The sequence below is a fragment of the Tachypleus tridentatus genome, chromosome 9 (genome assembly GCF_004210375.1).
Source record: "Tachypleus tridentatus isolate NWPU-2018 chromosome 9, ASM421037v1, whole genome shotgun sequence".
NCBI lineage: Eukaryota > Metazoa > Arthropoda > Merostomata > Xiphosura > Limulidae > Tachypleus > Tachypleus tridentatus.
The window spans coordinates 10,175,051-10,202,358 of NC_134833.1; the positions used below are offsets into that span (position 1 = coordinate 10,175,051).

Genomic DNA, 27,308 nt, shown 5'->3' on the forward strand with positions numbered 1-27,308 from the left:
AAAGAAAGGATGTCTGTGTCCTGATATACGTTTTGAGAAACTATCTTTTAACAAGATAACTATTTCACTTCTCTATTTCGTAAAATAAAAAAGTAACCCAGGTCAGATTTATACGTATGTTTCTAAATTTCTCTTAACTAGTTATTACAGGAACTAGAAAATTACGAATATTATAGAACTCATTTCATGTGCACCATAAAAACACGCCAGTACATAAAAATGCACATTACTGTTAATAATATTAACAAATACGCACCGATGTATATTGTTGTGCTTTCACGGGATACAGACTTTTTTGAAGGCGCGAAATAGTAGCAATAAAATAAACTTACGATAATTTAAACTTGGTTAGATTAAGCAATTTTGATCTTCGTTATTGGAATATTGTTGCTCGACTTTCCAATAAATTCACAGCCTATTGAACGATTTTATCTTTTACTACCAGATAATTGCTGCTTTAATTTTCAACAAACTCACAATCTGTATAATTAAACAAACGTGATTTACACACTGGAGTTTCTTACATAACATAAACGTGACGATTTAGCATGTAATTTCGAACTGATGCCGTTTTTTCTTGGAAGGCCTTAACAACATACATTATAAGCATATCCTGTAGCGAATGAGGGATAATTGTTAGATGTAAATAGTAAAAAGAAATCTCTGTTCCACAAACGTAGTGTAAACCAAGCTTTAGAGAGACTTATAATTATATTCATCAGGTAACAAACAAACAAAGAGCCTCATACCTATCCTACGTTCTTACTTATAGCTTTATTTTAATATTACTGTGTATGTGTGATTTAGTTTTCTTTTAATGAATTTAACTTGTTCGTGTATGAAATGAAAATAATTATAACTGACTATCACATTTTCAGAATTTTTATCTGTTTTTATGTTGCAAAACACTCATTACTCACTCTCAACAAAAGAAAATATAATCAAGTTGTCTAAGCTACTGTCGTCTTACTCAAAACGGTAAACGACAGTACAGTTTTAAAACAAAATGGTGGTAAAAGGATAGCTCTATTTTTCAGAAGTATTTGTTTTGTATAGGAAAATATTTTGACAAATTTTCAACTGAAGGTGGAATGAAGCAAACTTTAGATTAAAGTTTTAAGATGAAGGTTTTAAACAAACTTTAGGCCTAAATTTTTAAGCAAATTTTAGCCGTAACCTTTTAAGATGAAGGTTTCAAGCAGACATTAGGCTTAACTTTTCAAGACGAGGGTTTCAAGCAAACTTTAGGCCTAGCGTTTTAAGATGAAGGTTTACAGTAAAAGTAAGACCTAACATTTTAATTTAAAGTTTTAATTAAATTCTTGGTTTACATGAAGGTTTTCAGTCGATCTTTGGTTTGACTCTTTAAGCTGTAAGTTTATTCAAATCCTTCACCAGACTGATAGTAGCAGGTGTTTTATAAAGATTAAGGCAATTTTTGTACGTCAGTTGTTTATACAACTTTCGGCATTTCATCTGTCATATAATAAACTTTCGAACATCCATACCCTAATTCTGAAAAAAAAAAAATTCATCCAATTAGTTCAGCGTAAACCTTAACAGTTGTTGTCATGCAAACTAGAAATATTGATAATGTTTCTACCGTTATTGTGGCTGTCGTATTCTAACCCTAATATCAGACGTTAGACCTCTTCGGTACCTTTGATAGTAGATATAGTGTGTTTTTCATATTATTATACACTTCTCTTTACTTCAATGTAATATTATAAGTCGATTGATAATTTTATGTACGTCACTTAGACGTAAGTTAACTGTTTTGTTTTGTTTTTTTATTTTAAATGTCAAACAATCTAAACTTTACGTTGGTGAATGTTAGCTACTTGTAGTAGGCTTTCCTAGTCGGCTCTACAGACACATCATGGCGTGTTTGTTTGTTTTCATCGCCTAACTTAGCTGCGCTATTTGAGTTTTGTATTTGAAGTTCGATACGCCTACTTGTGACATTAAAATGGCAAAAACCATATAATAATTGTAATTTCTAAGGCTTTTCTCCCATCCCCTTCTTCACGTAATATAAATATATTTCTATTTTAATAAAACACGAAAGTATTTGAAACTTAACCCAATAGCTTGACGTTTCACCAACTCACTAATATTAAGTAAAATAAGAAATATTTTGTTTAATAAAAACATAATTTAATTGTGATACATTTTTATAAAATACCAAATTTTTGTGTTTCTTTTCCAAAGCAGAACATAGTGAACTTGTCCAGTTTAAAACCTGTCATCAGTAAACTAATGTGGTAAACAGAAACGTGTATAATATTTATAAAAAAAAAAAAACATGTTTGCACCGTTGATTGGAGCTTTTTATTGTAGACCATTACTGCACATGCGCGTTTACTATTTGTTTTAATAGAAAATGAGCATCATAGACGTTTGAATTTTTTCTTCGGGTTATCAGTATTGTTTTACTTCAATGATGTAGTGATTATAAAGTATTTGTAGCAAAATGGAGTTAACTCATATTTATGTGTGTGTTTTCTTATAACAAAGACACATCGGGCTATCTACTGAGTCCATCGAGAGGGATCGCATCCCTGATTTTAGCGTTGTAAATCGGCAGACTTACCGCTGTGCCAGCGAGGACAACTAATATTTATAAGATAAAGTGTACATTTAATTACCTAACAAGTCTTTCATAGGTCCCGTCGCGCCAAACATGCTCGCCCTTTCAGCCGTGGGGGCGTTATAATGTGATGGTCAATTCCACTATTCGTTGGTAAAAGAGTAGCCCAAGAATTGGCAGTGGGTGGTGATGACTAGCTGCCTACCCTCTAATCTTACACTGCTAAGTTAGGGACGTCTAGCACAGATAGCCCTCGAGTAGCTTTGTGCGAAATTCAAAAACAAACAAACAAACATTCATAGGTTAATACTTCGAAAAATAATTAATTATAATAATGAACTTGTGCATAGTGTTTTTGCTTCGACAAACTCGAATATAATCTATACTTCTTTAAAGAAACGATGGAATTAAATGTCACAATATTACAAACATAAAAATTATTTAATTTTATATTTGAATTGAGTGACAAATTAATTCAGTATTACCAATGAACTTATTAATGGAACTTGAAATCACAGACACGGTTTGATTTTTATTAAATTTAACTGTAAAATAAAATAATTTTATTATTTCAAAAACCACTTTTCACTAAAGGGAGCTCACCAGCCATTCTTCCCTGTAACAGCAGTAAGTCTATGGATTTACATTCCTAAAATCAGGTTTTCGATTTCCCTCGGTGGACTCAGCAGATAGCCAGATGTGGCTTTGCTATAAGAAAAATACAGAAACACACAATTCACCAGCCAGTCTCCAATTTGATTGGCTTCAGTAAGAGAAGCGTATACTCATAGCCAAGAATACAACATCGCCAGTGGAATATAAAGCATTCAGAGCTGCCAGGTAGAACGTTTCAGGTCGATATATAGCGTCATGGACCAGTTCGCTACTGCTTTATGCAGCCTATCATAAAATCCCACGCTGTACGTAGCTACCCTATCCCTGCTGTGCTGGCTTCTCTGCAGTATATACCAAACTTCCGAACAAGCTGCGCGATCGCTGTGGTGTGGTTGAAAAGGAATGGGTGGTCCACCTGCCTACCAGCCGTGACGACACATTCGTGCCGTCGGGTACAGCTCCTATGACTAAGCCGTGCCTTTTCAAACGTTTAACGAGTGGAACTTAATATCATAATAGCGTAACTCAGATTGGAAGTGAAATGAAATACTTAACACAGGGAATGTAATCTTAACTTATACTAGAAACTTAATTATAAACCAGTGTTAAGAAGACCGACGTATGTGAGTCTATAGTGACTGAAACGAAGGTAAGTCAAAAATGTAACTTCGCTAAATATGAAGTTAATATTGATGTCCAACTGAATACAGTATTCCTTGAGAAAATGTCAGTGCATAATTGATTAATTATGGACGTTTCGAAGTTAATGTCAGTATCTAATGTTTCTAAGTATGACCGTTCCTGAGTTAATGTCACTAAATGTGGATACTTTATAATACTGTAGTTGAAAACAAACCTGCCCTGTCATGACTCAATGACGGACTCCTTTAAAACTGAGGTTACGAGTCTGTTTTGATAGTATTTGTAAATCTTCATTGTAATATTATATGTTAGTAACACAAACTAACTATATATATACATTGTAATAAAGTAAAATAAGTAAAACCATAAGGAAGGACTGCGTTAAAAACAGCCAAACTAATAATATAATTTGTTATTTTACCTCAAAAACAAATTAAACAAAAAGCGATGCATCAACCGAAAAGATCCCAAGGTAGAAACTACAATGTGGGAATATAAAATGTACCCTAGGTTCTGGAGGTGACTGCTAAAGTAGGACCCATATTGCGGCTGGAGAAACACCGTCTATCAGTCTTAACCTCCATTTGCCAGTCTTACATAAGAAATAAAGACTAGAAATAGATATAGAAATAGAAATTAGGAGAGCGAGATGTGAGTGCTCAAGTCTGCAACGTCTCACACCTATATCACCCTTTACGCCTGCAGACTGTTGTGAAAAGATGATTGCTTTTCCAAGTAAAGAATTTACTGAAATAAAAATGAAGAAATAAGGTACTAACAATTTAGAGGTCAATAAAATAAAAGCTCACCTCCTGATGTTAGCATTCCAGTCACCAATATGGTAGACAGACACTAATTGACATCACAGCAAACAAACTATACCAGCATGAGGTGTCCCATCCAGCTGTTCAAACCAGTATAGCTCCCAACCACCATCCATATATTCCCACATTGTAGCTTGTACTCTAGGATATTTGAGGTTGATGCAATGTTTACTGTTTAACTTGTTTTTGTTTCGGCTTGTTTTGAGTTAAAATAACAAATTATATTTTTACAAAAGGAGAGAATATGTTATTGATGCCTTTACAATGGCTAACACAATATACGAATAATAATTAACTAATGTGTTTATTTCAGACTCGAAAGGAAGTCACGGACAAACAGACATTTTATTAAATGACAGAATCACAGCAAAAGAGGCTATGTTCTAGGGAGTTACTACTGAACAGAACATTACTACTCATGTAATAACGCTTTAAAAACCTTAGTAAATTATATTGAGCAGCTAATTTCATCTTTCGTGAAGTCATGTTGAGCGGAAAATCCCATATTTTGTGAAGTCGTGTTCAGTGGAGCGTGCTTCATGAAGTAATATCCTATGCTTTGTAAAATCATCTTGAACAAAGCAGCTATTTTAGTGCTAATGATAATGTATTAAATGTTTTACATCACTAATCTTCTAATATTGCTATAACACCCTAAGCCTGTTAAGTGGTGATCTCAAACCTTTCTCTGCTGTTTAGTATACCACTTTTGGTTTCTTCTTGTCTACACTAAAATCACACAAAATAAGCTAGTAAACGTATCTTATTAATGAGAATTAGATTACTATAGGCATAATTCGGAATAACAACCCATAATTATACCACCATTGTGTAGCAAGTGCTTATCCAAAGTACCCGCTGTCCTTCACAATAATCAATACTAACGACGGGTAAGCCTAAACGTAACAAACTAAAATCAAAGCAGAAGGCCCTAAACAACGTTGCGCCTATTTCGATAAAAACATTTCTGATTATCTGGTTTCGTTGTGAATGTCGCGCTACATAACAGCGCTGTACGCTTCACTTCTTCAAACTGATGTGAAACGTTCAGAACCAGGAGTTACGGAACCATTTTACAAAGTTTTCATCAGCTATCGGATTTAACTTTCATTGGCAAGTTGTTCTTCAGTCTATAGGAAACTTGTTGTAAATAGTCGTGGATTCCAAATACAGTTTATATACCGCTTTTAGTATATTACAATACTTCACTCAGTTTCATATCTTTTGATTTCTATTACTGCGTTAAAGAAACGTTAAGATCATAAGCTTAAAACCTTCGTTAAAGCAGTGTAATTGTTGTATTTTCATGTAATACAAAGTATATTTAAAAGCATTTTGAAACTATTTCTGAACGAGCAACTGCATTATTGTCTTTTATTCGACATCAAACGTTTTATCTTACTTCAACATCTCAGGGACAGTAAAAAGAAAGTCGTGTTTTAATAGATGTCTGTCTCACTATTAATCTCTTTAATGAGTCTTTGTTACATAGTTTCAAGCATTTTTATGCGTTTCAAACAACACATTTTTGTTATAATCTTTTTGAAAATTACACGTTTCCTCAAAGAAAAATTAACTTATGAATTACATCTACAAAATCAGTTAGTAAATTGTTTGTTTGTCTTGAATTTTACGCAAAGCTACACGAGGGTTATCTGCGTTAGCCGTCCTTCATTCAGCAGATTAATTTTGGGGGGAAGACATTTAGTCATCACCACCCACCGCCAACTCTTGGGCTATTCTTTAACCAACAAATAGTGGGATTGGCCATAATATCATAACGCCCCCACGACTGAAACAGCGAGCATTTTTGGTGTGACAGGAATTCGAACCCGAAATTATCATATTGCGAGTCGAGCGCCCTAGCCATTCGAACATGCCGGGAAGTTGGTAAATAAATATAATAATCATCATACACTAACTAAATAGTTTGTTTTCTCTTTTTCACTAGAAACGGTCCCCCGCTGGTACAGCGGTAAGTCAACGGATTTGCAACGCTAAAATCAGGGGTTCAATTGCCCTCGGTGGACACAGCAGTTAGCCCGATGTGGCTTTGCTATAAAAGACACACACACACTAGGAACGATCTTCTGTTCTGAACAAATATATAAACTTTAGTTCACGATCCAATCTTAGTAAAAACTTTTACATGTTACCAAAACTAAACTTTTCTCATGTTGTAACTTGTCTTCTTATTCACGACTTCCATTCTTTTCTTTGAATAAAATTTACTGGTTTGTGGAGTAACGAGTGCATTTTTAAAAGTACCACATGTTGACCTTTTTTGCCTAAGTTATAAAATTTTCAGAGAAATATTACTGGTATATTTTTCATATGTAGAATTTTTTATACCGTTACACAGAATTAAATAAAAGGTTTTAGGCAAAACTGGGTACGGTTGTTTAGACATAAATAGTTCGATGTTTGAAAATCACTGAGAGTTTCGGCTTGTAACTCAAAAAATTTTGTATTCTCTTTTTGAAATTATTATCACCACCTTATGAGGATCTGAAATTCTTGCTAAGTTCTAGTTTCTAGAACCTCAACTTGTTAGTTAATGACAAACGTTCTACTGTATTTTGAGTAGTTCAACTTGTTGGTTATGTTCAAGTGTGTTCCAGAAACTAAGAAATGCGAAACTTGAAGAATAATCAGGAAAAGTTTTATAACTTCCTTTTAAAAAGTTAGCGGCAAGAATGAATTTCACAGAGCAGTATTCATAATCTATAATAACGTTGAAAAATGGCTGTCAGCCTGGAAGGCAGCTAGTCATCACCACCCACCGCCAACTCTTGGGCTACTCTTTTACCAACGAATAGTGGGATTGACTGTCACATTATAACGCCCCCACGGCTGAAATAACTTTCAGCGAGCATGTTTGGCGCGACTGGGATGCGAACCCGCGACCCTCAGATTACGAGTCGCACGCCTTAACACGCCTTCACTAGTAGTCACATAATAAGCATGTACTGGGATGCGAACCCGCGACCCTCATTACATAGTAGTCACATGATGATAACTCTCACTAGTAGTCACATAATAATAACTATCATAGTAGTCACATGATGATAACTCTCACTAGTAGTCACATAATAATAACTATCATAGTAGTCACATGATGATAACTCTCACTAGTAGTCACATAATAATAACTATCATAGTAGTCACATGATGATAATTCTCACTAGTAGTCACATAATAATAACTATCATAGTAGTCACATGATGATAACTCTCACTAGTAGTCACATAATAATAACTATCATAGTAGTCACATGATGATAACTCTCACTAGTAGTCACATAATAATAACTTTCATAGTAGTCACATGATGATAACTCTCACTAGTAGTCACATAATAATAACTATCATAGTAGTCACATGATGATAACTCTCACTAGTAGTCACATAATAATAACTATCATAGTAGTCACATGATGATAACTCTCACTAGTAGTCACATGATAATAACTATCATAGTAATCACATGATGATAACTCTCACTAATAGTCACATAATAATAACTATCATAGTAATCACATGATGATAACTCTCACTAGTAGTCACATAATAATAACTATCATAGTAGTCACATGATGATAACTCTCACTAGTAGTCACATAATAATAACTATCATAGTAGTCACATGATGATAACTCTCACTAGTAGTCACATGATAATAACTATCATAGTAATCACATGATGATAACTCTCACTAGTAGTCACATAATAATAACTATCATAGTAGTCACATGATAGTAACTCTCACTGTAGTCACATCATCATAACTCTCACTAGTAGTCACATGATAATAACTCTCACTGTAGTCACATAATAATAACTCTCACTGTAGTCACATAATAATAACTCTCACTGTAGTCACATCATCATAACTCTCACTAGTAGTCACATGATAATAACTATCACTGTAGTCACATCATCATAACCCTCACTGTAGTCACATAATAATAACTATCACTGTAGTCACATGATGATAACTATCATTGTAGTCACAGAATGATAACTCTCACTAGTAGTCACATGATAATAACTATCACTGTAGTCACATCATTATAACTCTCACTAGTAATCACATAATAATAACTATCATAGTAGTCACATGATGATAACTCTCACTAGTAGTCACATAATAATAACTATAATTGTAGTCACAGAATGATAACTCTCACTAGTAGTCACATGATGATAACTATCACTGTAGTCACATGATGATAATTATTACTGTAGTCACATGATGATAACTATCACTGGAGTCACAGAATGATAACTCTCACTAGTAGTCACATGATGATAACTATCACTGTAGTCACATGATGATAATTATTACTGTAGTCACTGGATGATAACTATCACTGGAGTCACATGATAATAACTATTACTGTAGTCACATGATGACAACTATCGCTGTAGTCACATGATGATAATTATCTCTAGTTGTTACATCATCATTATTATCACTGTAGTCACATGATAATAACTATTACTGTAGTCACATGTTGACAATTATCGCTGTAGTCACATGATGATAATTATCTCTAGTAGTCACATCATCAGAACTATAACTGTAGTCACATGATAATAATTATTGATAATTGTTCATATGTATTTATAGACTTTGTTCGTACTTGATTCTAATTTTTGTATTATGTTCTCGGAACAAAAATATTTCAGAAGACGCACGAGTCTCTTTAACCATTTCATTGTGGTGGACCACGTGGAACTTAATATATTTTTGTATACAGGAATGACTTCCCTTGGTTTCGCGCTCCGAATCCAAGGTCGAATATTTTTACACCCATTGAGAATGGCCGTAATGGAAGTATAAGTGTTGGGTATGGGGCAGTGTCACGCAAACACTTATCGCTGTTTTCACTATTATTTTGTGAGTAAGTAAACCCCGCAGCGAGCAACTACATTTCTAGTCGGTGTGATGCGTGTAGTGTATATTGTTTAGTGTCTCATACGTCTGCTCCACCAATCAGGACAGCTTGGGTTCCATGTTTATTATCTAAACCAGGGCCCTGAACGTAGAATGACAGTCAACGCTAATTAAACGGTTTGTTTGATCTATAACATCTCTTTAGGCACTGGAGAAACTCTAAACAGGCGCGATTTTAACGTATAGTATTCATTTACCCATGTCATAACAACTACGTTTATTAGTTTAGAGTTGACAGTCATACGTCATTTAATAAGAACATTTCTGAATGAATTGCCTTCCCGATATATAATCCAAATACGAGTGCATCATCAAAACAAATGACAACATAAAAGTTTCTGTAAACAGTGGATTTCTTTTTACTCAATTAACATATATTCTAACAATATTCTGGACGATTTGACTGTAGCTCTGTTATTGTTAACTTGTGTTAGTTTAAAAGCGACATCTACTGTAATTACACGTGAATCATTATGTTTTCATCCATCCAGTTATCTGATTTACACTTTACACGTGACTACCAGTTATTTTTGTCTTCCATTCATCCTTCTGTCTACTTACCTGTTCTTCTCTTTTGATATAATACTTCACTAAAACGTAATAATTAAACTCAGAATACGATTAAGTGTTATAACTGATATACATTTCTGTGACATCAGTAACTGTGTTGGTGGTCTGGTGATTTAGCTTCTACTGTAGTTAATGGTCTGTATTATCTATCTGTATAAGACGTGTTGCTATTTACTAAACGTTCCATATCAAATTATTCATTTTAACATTCTATTAACGTTGCGTCTGGAAAGTATACGTTGTGTAGACTAAACTCAATATTAATAGTACTGTATAATTTTAGACAATCATAAAGCTTAGAAAGAACAAAATGTCTGTGCAAGTCTTTCGTGATGACGAGAAACCCACTTGAAGTAAAAATGTATTTTCAAGACGGCTTGTATGGGTATTAACACTTTTTATTAAAATAAAGCAGAAAACAACGTTTTGACCTTCTCAGGTCATCTTTAGGTTAACTTGAAGACGACCTTTGTTAACCTGAAGATGAAGGTCGAAACGTTGTTCTGTATCTTATTAAAGTTTTAATACCCATACCAGCCGTCTTGAAAACACATTTTTACGTCCGTACGAGTCTGTTTTTAGAAAACAGTCGCTCGTTCCATGACAACAATGGAACGTTTTTATTGAGACTATCTATATAATAACATGTTACATGCCCACACTGTATAATCCAGAGTTTTGTACTTTACATTGTGTTTATATCAGACATCCTAAACAGTCTAAAACCTTTCAATGATTTTCTAGTCCCTTTTACGTCACCGTACAGTAAGTTAAACTAATTTCAGTCTGTGTGTTTGTGTGTGGATAACCTTGTGGCATTATGCCTAATGTATCATTCCCTGTTATATAATGGGCGAACTGTTTAGTGATTGAATCGCAGGTTTATTTTCATCTCGTCAAAGGTAAACTTCTCACGGTTTAGATTTTCAATGTTAACTTTGCTACAATGAAAAAAAATCTTTAATATAATTGTCTGTACGTTTGATTTACTACAACTACAGTGAATTTTAGAACATTAGTAAATTTACCAGTGAGAGAAAAAGGTAAGTCTTGTAAGAAGTTTACATTTCATTCAAATCTTTCTCGTCACTCCATATAATTTTAAAAGAAAGAATTCTTTATAACCCGCTTTACTTTTAGATTTCAAATGTAAATAACTTAGTTTTTAAAATGCATTATCTGAGTTGAAACTGGACAAGGATCGACTGAGAATAACAGACAATGATATAGAAATGTTTATAAAAAACTGAGTTCAGTACACAGCCAAACTGTTAATAAGTTGTTAAACGATCACACCGAGAACTGATCGGTCACAACCTTTGTTAAAGAACTGAATTTTGTACACAAGTATCATGATGATACGTTGTTGAATAAGGGAACTGGAAACTGAAGTGATTCATTGATATATTGTTTCAGTAGTAAAATGGGTGGTCAGAGCACCAAGAGATAACTTGGTGGAAGGTGGCGGATGATAAGAATTTTACACATTCAGGAAACTCTGAAGAAAATGGCAAATAAAATTATCAGAAAACTTAACATCAGGAAATCTTCAGTAGCCGTGAAATTTGAAATAACTGGAGACAGGATTACAGTAAATTTATCTATGAGGTTTTTTCATTTCGTTTTATTAGTTATACGTTTGTGTTTCAGGAACATCAAATGTGGGATACATGTATACCTTATTCAGTTTGATTATTTATCAGGATCTCTAACAACCTGCCGTCAAATTGAAATTATTTTAGACAGGATAAGAGTAAGGTAGCCTACTTGAACTTAGGCGTGGTCAAATACATCAATCAGAAGAGTTTGACTTCCTAGTCAAAAATCTAATTAGATCTAAAATCGGTCAAAAGACAACGGAGCTATGGGTAAAAGTTTGTAGTTAAACCACTCAGAATCGTTCTGTGAAAGTTTGTAGTTAAACCACTCACAGTCGTTCTGTGAAAGTTTGTAGTTAAATCACCCAGAGTTGTTCTGTGAGTCATTGTGTCGCAGCTAAAAAATGAATGAAAAACACGTGAAATATGAAAATACGTCATCTGATAAAAATGTTAATTTTTCATGATGACGAGAAACCTATTTGAAGCAAAAATGTATCACAGAACTGCTGGTATGGGTATTAACACTGCAAAAATGTATCACAGAACGGCTGGTGTGGGTATTAACACTTTTACTGATAAGCAGAACGGCTGGTATGGGTATTAACACTTTTACTAGCAGAACGGCTGGTATGGGTATTAACACTTTTACTGATAAGCAGAGAACAATGTTTAGACCTTTCTAGGTCATCTTCAGGTTAAAAAGATGTACTTTAGTAAAAGTGTTAAAACCCATACCAGCAGTCCTGAGATATATGCTTAACATTTATTTCATAAATGGAATAATATTAAAATAGATATAAAAGGATAAAAGCTAGTATCGAACTACGTACTAAAACAAGAAATAGCACAACACAAAAAGAGAAAGGTACATTTATAGATGGACAAAGGATGTTGCTACATACGTCATCGTAAACTTCTACACGCAACTGAGTAGTTAGTATTATATACAAAGATATAACGTATTAAGATACACAATTACCACATAAATTGAATGTCGTTTGAATATATAAACCTACACGAACTAATTTGTTGAACGGGTATTTGTTCATTACATTAATGATGTATTTTATTAGCATCGTGTAGTAATAATTAATATCGAGAACTACATAGGTTCAGTACGTAACATACCAACTGAATTAGAGCTTCTTCACGTCTTATTGTATAATTCGCTACGTCTATTCGTGTTTATCAATTCTCCTATCAGGTACTGTTGTAGAGATAAATCTTATAATACTGGTAGAGCGCTGTTCTTACAATATACCTCGTATCTCTGGTAGATTGTATTATCAAGATATTTCTTATATCTCTAGTGAAATATTGACACAGATATGGTTTTGTTATAAAGATATCTCTTGTATCTCTGATAGAATGGTGATACAGATGTAACTCTGGTATCCCTGGTGGAGTGCTGTTATGTTTCAGTCATGGTACTAAATGTTTAACTACGATAAAGAATCATTCGGTTAGTAAGTATACGGTACTTCAGTAAGTATATACCAGTAAGTATGTAGAACTTCAGTAAGTATATACCAGTAAGTATATAAGTAAATACCAGTAAGTGTATAGTGCTTCAGTAAGTATATAGTACTTCAGTAAGTATATACCAGTAAGTATGTAGTACTTCAGTAAATATATACCAGTAAGTATGTAGAACTTCAGTAAGTATATACCAGTAAGTATGTAGTACTTCATTAAGTATATACCAGTAAGTATATAGTACTTCAGTAAGTATATACCAGTAAGTATGTAGTACTTCAGTAAATATATACCAGTAAGTATGTAGAGCTTCAGTAAGTATATACCAGTAAGTATATAGTATTTCATTAAGTATATACCAGTAAGTATATAGTACTTCATTAAGTATATACCAGTAAGTATGTAGAACTTCAGTAAGTATATACCAGTAAGTATATAGTACTTCATTAAGTATATACCAGTAAGTATGTAGTACTTCATTAAGTATATACCAGTAAGTATGTAGAACTTCAGTAAGTATATACCAGTAAGTATATAGTACTTCATTAAGTATATACCAGTAAGTATGTAGTACTTCAGTAAATATATACCAGTAAGTATGTATTCCTTCATTAAGTATATACCAGTAAGTATGTATTCCTTCATTAAGTATATACCAGTAAGTATGTATTCCTTCACTAAGTATATACCAGTAAGTATGTATTCCTTCATTAAGTAAATACCAGTAAGTATGTAGAACTTCAGTAAGTATATACCAGTAAGTATATAGTACTTCATTAAGTATATACCAGTAAGTATGTAGTACTTCAGTAAATATATACCAGTAAGTATGTATTCCTTCATTAAGTATATACCAGTAAGTATGTAGTACTTCATTAAGTATATACCAGTAAGTATGTATTCCTTCATTAAGTATATACCAGTAAGTATGTATTCCTTCATTAAGTATATACCAGTAAGTATGTAGAACTTCAGTAAGTATATACCAGTAAGTATGTAGTACTTCAGTTAGTATATACCAGTAAGTATGTAGTACTTCATTAAGTATATACCAGTAAGTATGTAGAACTTCAGTAAGTATATACCAGTAAGTATGTAGTACTTCAGTAAGTATATACCAGTAAGTATGTAGTACTTCAGTAAGTTTATACCAGTAAGTATGTAGTACTTCAGTAAGTATATACCAGTAAGTATGTAGTACTTCATTAAGTATATACCAGTAAGTATGTAGTACTTCAGTAAGTATATACCAGTAAGTATATAGAACTTCAGTAAGCATGTAGTACTTCATTAAGTATATACCAGTAAGTATATAGTACTTCAGTAAGTATATACCAGTAAGTATGTAGTACTTCAGTAAGTATATACCAGTAAGTATGTAGTACTTCAGTAAGTATATACCAGTAAGTATGTAGTTCCTTCATTACATATACCAGTAAGCATATAGCACTTCAGTAAGTATATACCAGTAAGTATGTAGTACTTCATTAAGTATATACCAGTAAGTATGTAGTACTTCAGTAAGTATGTAGTACTTCAGTAAGTATATACCAGTAAGTATGTAGTTCTTCATTAAGTATATACCAGTAAGTATGTAGAACTTCATTAAGTATATACCAGTAAGTATATAGTACTTCAGTAAGTATATACCAGTAAGTATGTAGTACTTCAGTAAGTATATACCAGTAAGTATATAGTACTTCAGTAAGTATATACCAGTTAGAATGTAGTACTTCAGTAAGTATATACCAGTAAGTATATAGTACTTCAGTAAGTATATACCAGTAAGTATGTAGTACTTCATTAAGTATATACCAGTAAGTATGTAGTACTTCAGTAAGTATATACCAGTAAGTATGTAGCTCTTCATTAAGTATATACCAGTAAGTATGTAGAACTTCATTAAGTATATACCAGTAAGTATGTAGAACTTCAGTAAGTATATACCAGTAAGCATGTAGTGCTTCAGTAAGTATATACCAGTAAGGGTATGTAGTGCTTCAGTAAGTATATATACCAGTAAGTATGTAGTACTTCATTAAGTATATACCAGTAGTAAGCATGTAGCTTCATTAAGGTATATACCAGTAAGTATGTATTCCTTCATTAAGTATATACCAGTAAGTATGTATTCCTTCATTAAGTATATACCAGTAAGTATGTAGTACTTCATTAAGTATATACCAGTAAGTATGTAGTACTTCAGTAAGTATATACCAGTAAGTATGTAGTACTTCAGTAAGTATATACCAGTAAGTATATAGTACTTCATTAAGCATATACCAGTAAGTATATGTAGTGCTTCATTAAGCATATACCAGTAAGCATATAGCACTTCAGTAAGGGTATATACCAGTAAGTATGTAGTACTTCAGTAAGTATATACCAGTAAGGTATGTAGTACTTCAGTAAGGTATATACCAGTAAGTATGTAGTACTTCATTAAGTATATACCAGTAAGTATGTAGTACTTCATTAAGTATATACCAGTAAGTATGTAGTACTTCAGTAAGTATATACCAGTAAGTATGTAGTACTTCAGTAAGTATATACCAGTAAGTATGTAGTACTTCAGTAAGTATATACCAGTAAGTATATAGTACTTCATTAAGTATATACCAGTAAGTATGTAGTACTTCAGTAAGTATATACCAGTAAGTATGTAGTACTTCATTAAGTATATACCAGTAAGTATATATCCTTCATTAAGGTATATACCAGTAAGTATGTATTCCTTCATTAAGGTATATACCAGTAAGTATGTAGTGCTTCATTAAGTATATACCAGTAAGTATATAGCACTTCATTAAGCATATACCAGTAAGGGTATGTAGTACTTCAGTAAGTATATACCAGTAAGTATGTATTACTTCATTAAGTATATACCAGTAAGTATGTAGTACTTCATTAAGTATATACCAGTAAGTATGTAGTACTTCATTAAGTATATACCAGTAAGTATGTAGTACTTCAGTAAGTATATACCAGTAAGTATGTAGTACTTCATTAAGTATATACCAGTAAGTATATGTAGTACTTCAATAAGTATATACCAGTAAGTATGTAGTACTTCATTAAGTATATACCAGTAAGTATGTAGTACTTCAGTAAGCATATACCAGTAAGTATGTAGTGCTTCATTAAGTATATACCAGTAAGCATATGTGGTGCTTCAATAAGTATATACCAGTAAGGTATGTAGTACTTCAATAAGTATATACCAGTAAGTATGTAGTACTTCATTAAGTATATACCAGTAAGTATGTAGTACTTCAGTAAGTATATACCAGTAAGTATGTAGTACTTCATTAAGTATATACCAGTAAGTATGTGGTACTTCAATAAGTATATACCAGTAAGTATATAGTACTTCAATAAGTATATACCAGTAAGTATGTAGTACTTCAGTAAGTATATACCAGTAAGTATATATTCCTTCATTAAGTATATACCAGTAAGTATGTAGTACTTCAGTAAGTATATACCAGTAAGTATATATTCCTTCATTAAGTATATACCAGTAAGTATGTAGTACTTCAGTAAGTATATACCAGTAAGTATGTAGTACTTCAGTAAGTATATACCAGTAAGTATGTATTCCTTCATTAAGTATATACCAGTAAGTATGTATTCCTTCATTAAGTATATACCAGTTGTGTTTTTAAGGCCTGTATAACTAGAGATCAAAGTAGCTTATAGACGTTCGAGATACGAAACGTATAAACACTTAGAGCAGCCTCTCATGTCCTGATACCTGACCCAGCTTGACCAGGTAGCTAGGACACTCGAATTGTAACATGAGATATTTAATATTCTACCTTCATTCACTTAGAGACGACAACTATTGTGACCAATCATTCTTATATATTTAATATATTCTACTTTCAGTCACTTAGAGATAACTATTGTGACCAGTCATTGCTATATGTTTGATATATTTTACTTTCAGTTACTTAGAAACGACAACTGTTGTGACCAATCATTCCTAAATATTTAATATACCTTACTCTCAGTCACTTAGAGACAGCAACTGTATCATATTAAGGTGTTCACTAAAGTCAATGGCCAACTAAACGTTCTGAAATAAACTCGTTGCGTTTGTTTGAAGTTGCTTTTAGATCCAGTGCTGTAGAAAGTTGGACAAATAAATTACAAGTTATATCACTGGCTTATTGAAGTTAGAAAAATTGCAAATGAACAAAATATCACGAGAAGAGAAACTCTAGACTGCTGAAAGTTTAGAAAATCGATACGTAAAACAGTCGCCAGGTTGGTGTAAAAGACAACCATTTTAATATGAGCTCCATTTCACGTTCAGATGTTCATACTTTCGAACACAGTCTCAGGAAAGAGAATATTTTGTTTGTTTAGAATTTCGCGCCAAGCTACACAGGGGCTTAGCAGTGTAAGTCTCATCACCGCCCACCACCAACTTTTGGGTTACTTTTTTACCAACGAATAGTGGGATTGACCAGCTCTTTATCATTTCCCCACGGCTGAAAGGGCGAGTATGTTTGGTGTGACGGGGATTTGAACCTACGACCCTCAAATTACGAGTCGAGTGCCTTAACCGCCTGGCCATGATGAAAAGATGAAATTTTAAATGCGTTTTGTGTCCTCGTGTTCAAACCATAAAAGGAACCTTTTCATCGTTTGAAACACGAGTGGAAACCCTACGTTTGGTGAGCTGTTAATTTGTGGTAAAGTTATTAAAAATCATATTTGTGTACACTTTCAATACACATTCATTTGAATATTTTAATTACATGAATAACTGAAACCTAACTCTTTATATATATGTAAAATATACAGTTGTGACAAATACAGTTATAACAATTAAGCTTCATTATAGCTTGGACTATTTTCTATACTTTATAACTGTTAGCTCTTGTTTCGTTTTTACTAACTGTAACGACCTTTGTGCTTGTATGTGTAACGTTGTTTAGGCCTTACGCAGTAAATTATTAGGCGATTCCTATATAGCAGTCATTTTATCAATCAAGTTTCGTATTTTAATTATCCAGTGTTTCATCATGCGTTCTACCAGCGTTCAGCTGAATCTGTTTGTCAGTGATGCTTCATAACTCTCTCGTCGTCCACAGTTTATTGCCAAGAGATTATAAGTAACACAGAGCTATCTGTTCCGTGTTTCCAGGCTTATTATTTTCATATTACACGCTTAATCATTCGAATATTTGATGTGTTTCCACCACCCCCTTCACCAAAACCCCATGTTACTCGGACTTAGACCTCAGGCGCTCTCTGTAACACGCGGTGTGTTAACGTTAAATATAAATAAGCGAAATATTGAACTCTGCATTTAAAATTACCTCACAAGTTTTAACGATCAGTTGGGGGATACATTTCTTTGACTCACGCACTTCTACCTCGTGGATGGGCACGCGCGGCTCGCCACTTAGAAATGACGCTCTCAGAGAACGCGCAGAATACGAGCCTTGCATCTCGCATTATTAACTTCGTCGAACGAGGGCATTGTACAGGTTAGTGAATATCAGAGAGAATCTGTGTATTTTAGTTCTTCATGACTTATTAAACACAAGCCATACAAGCGGTATGTCTCCGGATTTACAACGCTAAAATCAGGTGTTCGATTCTCCTTGGTGGGCTCAGCAGATAGCCCGAGGTGGCTTTGCTATAAGCAAACACACACACTTATTAAACAAGTGTTCAAAAACATTCTGAAAACAGAAACATTCGTAGAATGAACGAAGTTGGGTTTCATAACAAAAGAGCCCGGGCATGACCAGGTGGTCAAGGTACTCGACTCGTAATCTGAGACTTGCGGGTTCGAATTCCCGTCACACCAAACATGCCCTTTCAGTCCTGAGAGCGTTATAATGAGACGATCAATCCCACTATTCGTCGGTAATAGACTAGCCCAAGAGTTGGCGGTGGGTGGTGATGACTAGCTACCTTCCCTCTAGTCTTACACTGCTAAATTAGGGACGACTAGCGCAGATAGCCTTCGTGTAGCTTTACCCGAAATTCAAAACAAACAAAAGAAAAACCACAAAAACTATAAAATCAGTTTTATTTTCTCCATTCAAATAAACGTTTATTTATGTACTATTTTTATTATTAAGTAAAGATTTTATTGTTAGTAGAATGCACAAAAGGTTTCGAAAACATAGGGTTGAGAAACTAATAAATAGTCCAAAACATAGCAACAATGTTATTGGTTCTTCTCTAGCACGTGCTACAGCGTGGTGTCAAAAGTAAAATGTGATAGTTTCGCTTTTTATTATCAAGTTTTTGCAAAAACAGATATATAGTTAGATGGATTGGTGGTTCCACAGATAGACAGATAGATGGATGAACTATTTTGTTTCAACTGAAAAGGAAATTCCTCTGTTAACTCTGAATATTTCAGACACTTGGCTTTAACTTTACTCTTTTGGAAAAAAAATACTAGAGCTCTCTGAACATCGACTCTTTAAACCCAGTGACAGGAGATGGAGAGATGTATTAGTTCTTGATACGTTTTTACCTTTTGAATGGAACCCTCTTCGATGAGAAACAAATTAACTGTGTCTAGTTCATGGTTTGTTTTTTATAGTTTTGGGCTGAAGTTAATCTATTTTACTAGTCGATAAGATCTCTCATTTATACAACGATTAAAAAATAATGATAAAAATGCCAGTCATCATTCAGCATAGAATTAAATATGTAAAAACCTGTTTATAAAAAGATGAATTTTCTCTTTAAACGTTGGCAGGTGTACGTATGGTTTTGTTTGTTTTGAATTCCGCGCAAAGCTACACGGGGACTATTTGTCCAAGTCCTCTCTAATTTAGCGGTGATAGACTGAAGAGAATATAGCCAATCATTACCAGTCAACCATTGGTCTACTTCTTTATCAACGAATAGTGGGACTTACTTAACATTATAACACCCTCACATCTGAAAGTACGAACATCTTTAGTGACAAGGATTCGAACCCGTGACCCGCATATTTGGATTTGAGTGCCCTAGCCACCTGATGGTGTCGGCCTATTCAAAGAAAAACTACAAGTTTTATTGCTCACAAGGCTGTATTCAGAAAATCGTTTTGACCTTTTGGAAATAGCCTACACAGTCTTGCGATGACATTATAATGCCCCCCCCCAGTGGCTGAGTGGTATGTCTGCGGACTTACAACGCTAAAATCCGAGTTTCGATACCCGAGGTGGGCAGAGCACAGATAGCCCATTATGTAGCTTTGGGCTTAATTCAAAAAAAAAAAAAACAACGACATCATAACAAATAAACTTCGTATTCCGGAAATTGTTTAATTTCGAAGTCCAAGTTCAAGTGAGGTCAAATTCAATCTGCTCTTTGACCACGTGTGTTATTAGGATATACCAGTTTCCGATTATTCTACTTTTCATCAGGAATTTTTCACCTATCCAGTGTATAGGTTTACCCACAAAGTGACTACAAAGCACTTTCACACCAACAATACATTTGATGATTTTCATTGTGATATAGTTCAGCTTATTTCTTAACTTGAGTTACTGATGAGTATTGGAATTATCCAATAACACAATTTTAACAAAGTGTAGCCTGAACTAGATCTCCCTTAAACTTAGACTTCGATATTAAATATTTCTCGGAATACTAAATATATTTATTATATACTCTTCAAAAAAAGAAACGCGAAAGGGATGTTTTATGTCATTTTAAAGAGAAATATATGTAATAACGTGACAAGCTCAGAGTATGTGATGTTATACGTGTTAAGGCACTGATTGTCAGACCAAAATGACAAAAAAGTTGTGCACTTTGAAAACGGAGGTAAACATTGGATTTTTCGCAAAAACGCATTCGTGTCCAATAAATTTGTTTGAGAGATCTGCATGTTCTGCAAGTGCAACATGTGCAAAATCCCTATAAAAGTGACGAGTTCTCGGTTTCCATAGCTCAGTGTTAAGCCACCGACACGCAATACAGTTACGCCAAGACTGACTGAAGCACAACGCAACAACGCCATTGGTCGTTTGGAAGCAGGCGAATCTCGATCAGATGTTGCCAGAGCTATGAATGTCCACCCAAGCACCATCACAAGGCTATGGAATCGTCACCAACAACATGGATCAACTCGTGACCGTCCACGATCTGGCAGACCTCGTGTGATTACGCCCGCACATCCGGTTACGTCACCTTCGGGATAGGACTACCACTACAACGTCTACTGCCTCAACCATACCAAGACTGCGTAAGATTTCCGATCAGACCGTACGCAACCGTCTACGAGATTCTTAGGCCCCATGTGCAACCCATCATGGTGAACATCAACGACATTTTTCAACATGACAACGCCCGTCCTCACACAGCCCGACTCACCACTGTCTTCTTGAGGCACCACAACATCAACGTTTTTCTCTGGCCCTCCAGATCACCAGATTTAAACCCCATCGAACATCTTTGGGACGAGTTGGACCGACGTCTGCGACGGCGACAACCTCAACCGCAGACTCTACCTCAGCTTGCAGCAGCTTTGCAGGACAGCCATTCCACAGGATGTGATTCGTCATCTCATCGCTTCCATGGGCAGGAGATGCCAAGCAGTTATTGATGCTCACGGGGGGCATACTCGTTATTGACGTTGAGTGACGTAAAACTTCACCTAGTGAGCGTGGACTTCGCCTTTGCAGTATTTGGATGTTCAGCAGTGAATGTGCAAAGTTGCACACATGTGATACAGAACTACTCGGAATAAACTTGTTAACAATTTGTCTCATATTTTGCCTTTTGCGTTTCTTTTTTTGAAGAGTATATTTTCTAGTGTTTGGCTATGTAATGTGAAAAACCGAATAGTGGCCTATGACACATAGGCATATGCGTTCAGTAAAGCATATGTTTTGCATATATTACATAAAAAGAATTCTAAAGATGTTTCCCCTGTAGCAGAAAACGAATCCAATTATTATATGAAGTTATAACCTACCGACTACATCAAAATATATCCTCTTGCATATATCAAGGTACAGTGCACTTAGTATATCATGGTATATCCTACTGAATATATCAGGTTATAAATTATCAAGTATATTTAATTACAGTACTGTACAGTGTTAGGACAAGACAATAATGTGTCATTATTTCCATTCTATTACAGAATGTAAGTTTCACCACTATGGAAATGCTTCACTGTTAACAACTGAATGAACCAGAGTGAGAACACTTATCATTCTTTATAATTCCCTTATACTAATGACGTGTAATAAGGGTTCTGGTTGAATGAACATACTGATCAAATTTAGGGTCTGAAATAACTGTCATGGTACACTATGCACTGTCTTAATTATATAGAAGGAAGCTAGCAAGGAGCTAGCATATGGTACCGGGTATATGATAAAAGAAATAAATTTATTAATAATCCACGAATAAACCCTGACAAAGACAGTGTTTAACACTGTATATGTGAAGTGTTGTTGTCATGTCACAACCCATAAAGAGTGGAGAGCTGTCAGTGGAGCAGAGAGTTCACATAAAAGACTTACGTAATGCTAGTTGGACTATTGCTGCAGACTTGAAATGCTCCATTGTTAACTTCACAACAGATCGTGAGACTGAGAGATATAAATTTGAAAATAAGAAAGGAAGAGACGGAACATCTGAACTCAGCGATACTGATGTTAAGTATCTTTGTATACACAGACTTCAGAACAGAAGGAAGACTGTCTCTGATCTCAAACATGAAATAAACAACCATGTACCAAATGATAGAAAAGTGTCCACATCTACAGTATTAAGAAGACTCAATGATAATGAAATATTTCGTCATGTAGCTGTTAAAAACTTTACTTTGATCTCCAAGGTCTGAAATTTGTTAAAATGTAATAAAAACTGGACTGTTGATAATTGGAAAAGAATGTTATGAACGGATAAGTCCAAGTTTGAAATATTTGGTCCAAAACGCGGGTTGTACGTTCGACGGAAGAAAGGTGAAAGATACTTACCTCAATGCATAGACCCTGCCATGAAGCGTGAGAGAGGCAGTGTTTGCAATTATTAAAACAAAAGTAGGACACAATATATTAACTGTTTACTGAACTCAAACACATCCACTGAGTTACTGTTGTACTAAGTATGAAGGGTAATCAACTGTTGTAACTCAAACACATCCACTGAGTTACTGTTGTACTAAGTATGAAAAGTAATCAAAAGTTGTAACTCAAACAGATCCACTGAGTTACTGTTATACTAAGTATGAAGAGTAATCAAATGTTGTGACTCAAACACATCCACTGAGTTACTGTTGTACTAAGCATGAAGAGTAATCAAATGTTGTGACTCAAACACATCCACTGAGTTACTGTTGTACTAAGTATGAAGGGTAATCAAATGTTGTAACTCAAACACATCCACTGAGTTACTGTTGTACTAAGTATGAAGAGTAATCAAATGTTGTGACTCAAACACATCCACTGAGTTACTGTTGTACTAAGTATGAAGAGTAATCAAATGTTGTGACTCAAACACATCCACTGAGTTACTGTTGTACTAAGTATGAAGAGTAATCAAATGTTGTGATTCAAACACATCCACTGAGTTACTGTTGTACTAAGTATGAAGAGTAATCAAATGTTGTAACTCAAACACATCCACTGAGTTACTGTTGTACTAAGTATGAAGGGTAATCAAATGTTGTAACTCAAACACATTCACTGAGTTACTGTTGTACTAAGTATGAAGGGTAATCAAATGTTGTAACTCAAACTCATCCACTGAGTTACTGTTGTACTAAGTATGAAGGGTAATCAACTGTTGTAACTCAAACACATCCACTGAGATACTGTTATACTAAGCATGAAGAGTAATCAAATGTTGTAACTCAAACACATCCACTGAGTTACTGTTGTACTAAGTATGAAGGGTAATCAAATGTTCTAACTCAAACAGATCCACTGAGTTACTGTTGTACTAAGTATGAAGAGTAATCAAATGTTGTAACTCAAACACATCCACTAAGTTACTGTTGTACTAAGTAGGAAGGGTAATCAAATGTTGTAACTCAAACTCATCCACTGAGTTACTGTTGTACTAAGTATGAAGGGTAATCAAATGTTCTAACTCAAACACATCCACTGAGTTACTGTTGTACTAAGTATGAAGGGTAATCAAATGTTGTAACTCAAACACATCCACTGAGTTACTGTTGTACTAAATATGAAGGGTAATCAAATGTTCTCAAACACATCCACTGAGTTACTGTTGTACTCATCCTCCACTGAGTCACTGTTGTACTCTTCCCTCATCCTTTAGTCAAGTGCTCTTCCCTCATCCTTTAGTCAAGTGCTCTTCCCTCATCCTTTAGTCAAGTGTTCTTCCCTCATCCTTTAGTCAAGTGTTCTTTCCTCGTCCTTTAGTAAAATGTTCTTTCCTCGTCATTTTGGTAAAGTGTTTTTTCCTCGTCCTTTAGTAAAGTGTTCTTTCCCCGTCATTTAGTAAAGAGTTCTTTCCTCGTCCTTTAGTAAAGTGCTCTTCCCTCGTCCTTTAGTAAAGTGTTCTTTCCTCGTCCTTTAGTCAAGTGTTCTTTCCTCGTCCTTTAATAAAGTGTTTTTCCCTCATGCTTTAGTCAAGTGCTCTTCCTTCATCCTTTAGTCAAATGCTCTTCCCTCATCCTTTAGTCAAGTGCTCTTCCCTCATCCTTTAGTCAAGTGTTCTTTCCTAGTCCTTTAATAAAGTGTTCTTCTCTCATCCTTTAGTCAAGTGCTCTTCCTTCATCCTTTAGTCAAGTGCTCTTCCCTCATCCTTTAGTCAAGTGTTCTTCCCTCATCCTTTAGTCAAGTGTTCTTTCCTCGTTCTTTAGTAATGTGTTCTTTCCTCATCCTTTAGTCAAGTGTTCTTTCCTCGTCCTTTAGTAAAGTGTTCTTTCCTTGTCCTTTAGTAAAGTGTTCTTCCCTCATCCTTTAGTCAAGTGCTCTTCCCTCGTCCTTTAGTAAAGTGTTCTTTCCTCGTCCTTTAGTCAAGTGTTCTTCCCTCATCCTTTAGTCAAGTGCTCTTCCCTTGTCCTTTAGTAAAGTGTTCTTTCCTCGTCCTTTAGTCAAGTGCTCTTCCCTCATTCCCTGTAGTAAAGTGTTCTTTCCTCGTCCTTTGGTAAAGTGTTTTTTCCTCGTCCTTTAGTAAAGTGTTCTTTCCCCGTCATTTAGTAAAGAGTTCTTTCCTCGTCTTTTAGTAAAGTGTTCTTTCCCCGTCCTTTAGTAAAGTGTTCTTTCCTCGTCCTTTAGTAAAGTGTTCTTTTCTCGTCCTTTAGTCAAGTGTTCTTCCCTTCCTTTAGTCAAGTGTTCTTTCCTCGTTCTTTAATAAAGTGTTCTTCCCTCATCCTTTAGTCAAGTGTTCTTCCTTCAGTCCTTTAGTCAAGTGTTCTTCCCTCATCCTTTAGTCAAGTGCTCTTCCTTCATCCTTTAGTCAAGTGCTCTTCCCTCATCCTTTAGTCAAGTGTTCTTCCCTCATCCTTTAGTCAAGTGTTCTTTCCTCGTTCTTTAGTAATGTGTTCTTTCCTCATCCTTTAGTCAAGTGTTCTTTAGTGTTCCTCGTCCTTTAGTAAAGTGTTCTTTCCTTGTCCTTTAGTAAAGTGTTCTTCCCTCATCCTTTAGTCAAGTGCTCTTCCCTCGTCCTTTAGTAAAGTGTTCTTTCCTCGTCCTTTAGTCAAGTGTTCTTCCCTCATCCTTTAGTCAAGTGCTCTTCCCTTGTCCTTTAGTAAAGTGTTCTTTCCTCGTCCTTTAGTCAAGTGCTCTTCCCTCATTCTGTAGTAAAGTGTTCTTTCCTCGTCCTTTGGTCTTCCCTGTTTTTTCCCTCGTCCTTTAGTAAAGTGTTCTTTCCCCATCCTTAGTAAAGAGTTCTTTCCTCGTCTTTTAGTAAAGTGTTCTTTCCCCGTCCTTTAGTAAAGTGTTCTTTCCTCGTCCTTTAGTAAAGTGTTCTTTTCTCGTCCTTTAGTCAAGTGTTCTTCCCTCGTCCTTTAGTCAAGTGTTCTTTCCTCGTCTTTAGTAAAGTGTTCTTCCCTCATCCTTTAGTCAAGTGCTCTTCCTTCATCCTTTAGTCAAATGCTCTTCCCTCATCCTTTAGTCAAGTGCTCTTCCTTCATCCTTTAGTCAAGTGCTCTTCCCTCATCCTTTAGTCAAGTGTTCTTTCCTCGTCCTTTACTAAAGTGTTCTTCCCTCGTCCTTTAGTCAAGTGTTCTTTCCTCGTCCTTTAGTAAACTGTTCTTCCCTCATCCTTTAGTCAAGTGTTCTTTTCTCGTCCTTTAGTAAAGTGTTCTTTCCTCGTCCTTTAGTAAAGTGTTCTTTCCTCATCCTTTAGTCAAGTGTTCTTTCCTCGTCCTTTAGTAAAGTGTTCTTTCCTCGTCCTTTAGTAAAGTGTTCTTCCCTCACCCTTTAGTCAAGTGCTCTTCCCTCGTCCTTTAGTAAAGTGTTCTTTCCTCGTCCTTTAGTCAAGTGCTCTTCCCTCATCCTGTAGTCAAGTGTTCTTTCCTCGTCCTTTAGTAAAGTGTTCTTTCCTCGTCCTTTAGTAAAGTGTTCTTTCCTCGTCCTTTGGTAAAGTGTTATTTCCTCGTTCTTTAGTAAAGTGTTATTCCCTCATCCTTTAGTCAAGTGCTCTTCCCCCGTTCTGTACTCAATTGTTAGTTCCTTGTCCTTCACTGAAGTGCTCTTTTCTCAACACAATGATTAGTTCTATTCACATAAGTAAAACAATGAACCTGCGGTAGTAAAGTTAATACTCAGTGATGTCGAGAAACCCACTTGTTGAGAAATATATATGTTAAAACGGCTCATTTGGGTTGAGAAAATATTTTACATAGAAGAGCGAACAACGTTTCGACCTTCTTCGGTCATCGTCAGGTTCACAAAGAAAGAGGTAACTGACCGGAAGCTGACCACATGTTTGAAAGGGGTTGTGTAACTGAGTGTCGGAATGTAGAGGGCGGTATTAGATGTTTGAATATATAATTTTATTTATTATTTTTATATATATATATTAATATAGGTATAAAGGTGTTCCTTTATATTGGTTTATTTTGGGTGTAAG

General features: G+C 34.8%; 1 protein-coding gene across 1 annotated transcript in view; it reads left to right on the forward strand.

Moving 5' to 3' along the window:
• The first annotated feature begins 3,447 nt into the window (after window positions 1–3,447).
• LOC143226990 (uncharacterized) overlaps window positions 3,448–27,308 on the forward strand; it is a 50,865-nt gene continuing 27,004 nt past the window's right edge. Inside the window, exon 1 of the mRNA XM_076458538.1 lies at window positions 3,448–3,854. The gene's annotated coding sequence lies outside the window, so the exon portion shown is untranslated. The remainder of the gene's footprint in view (window positions 3,855–27,308) is intronic.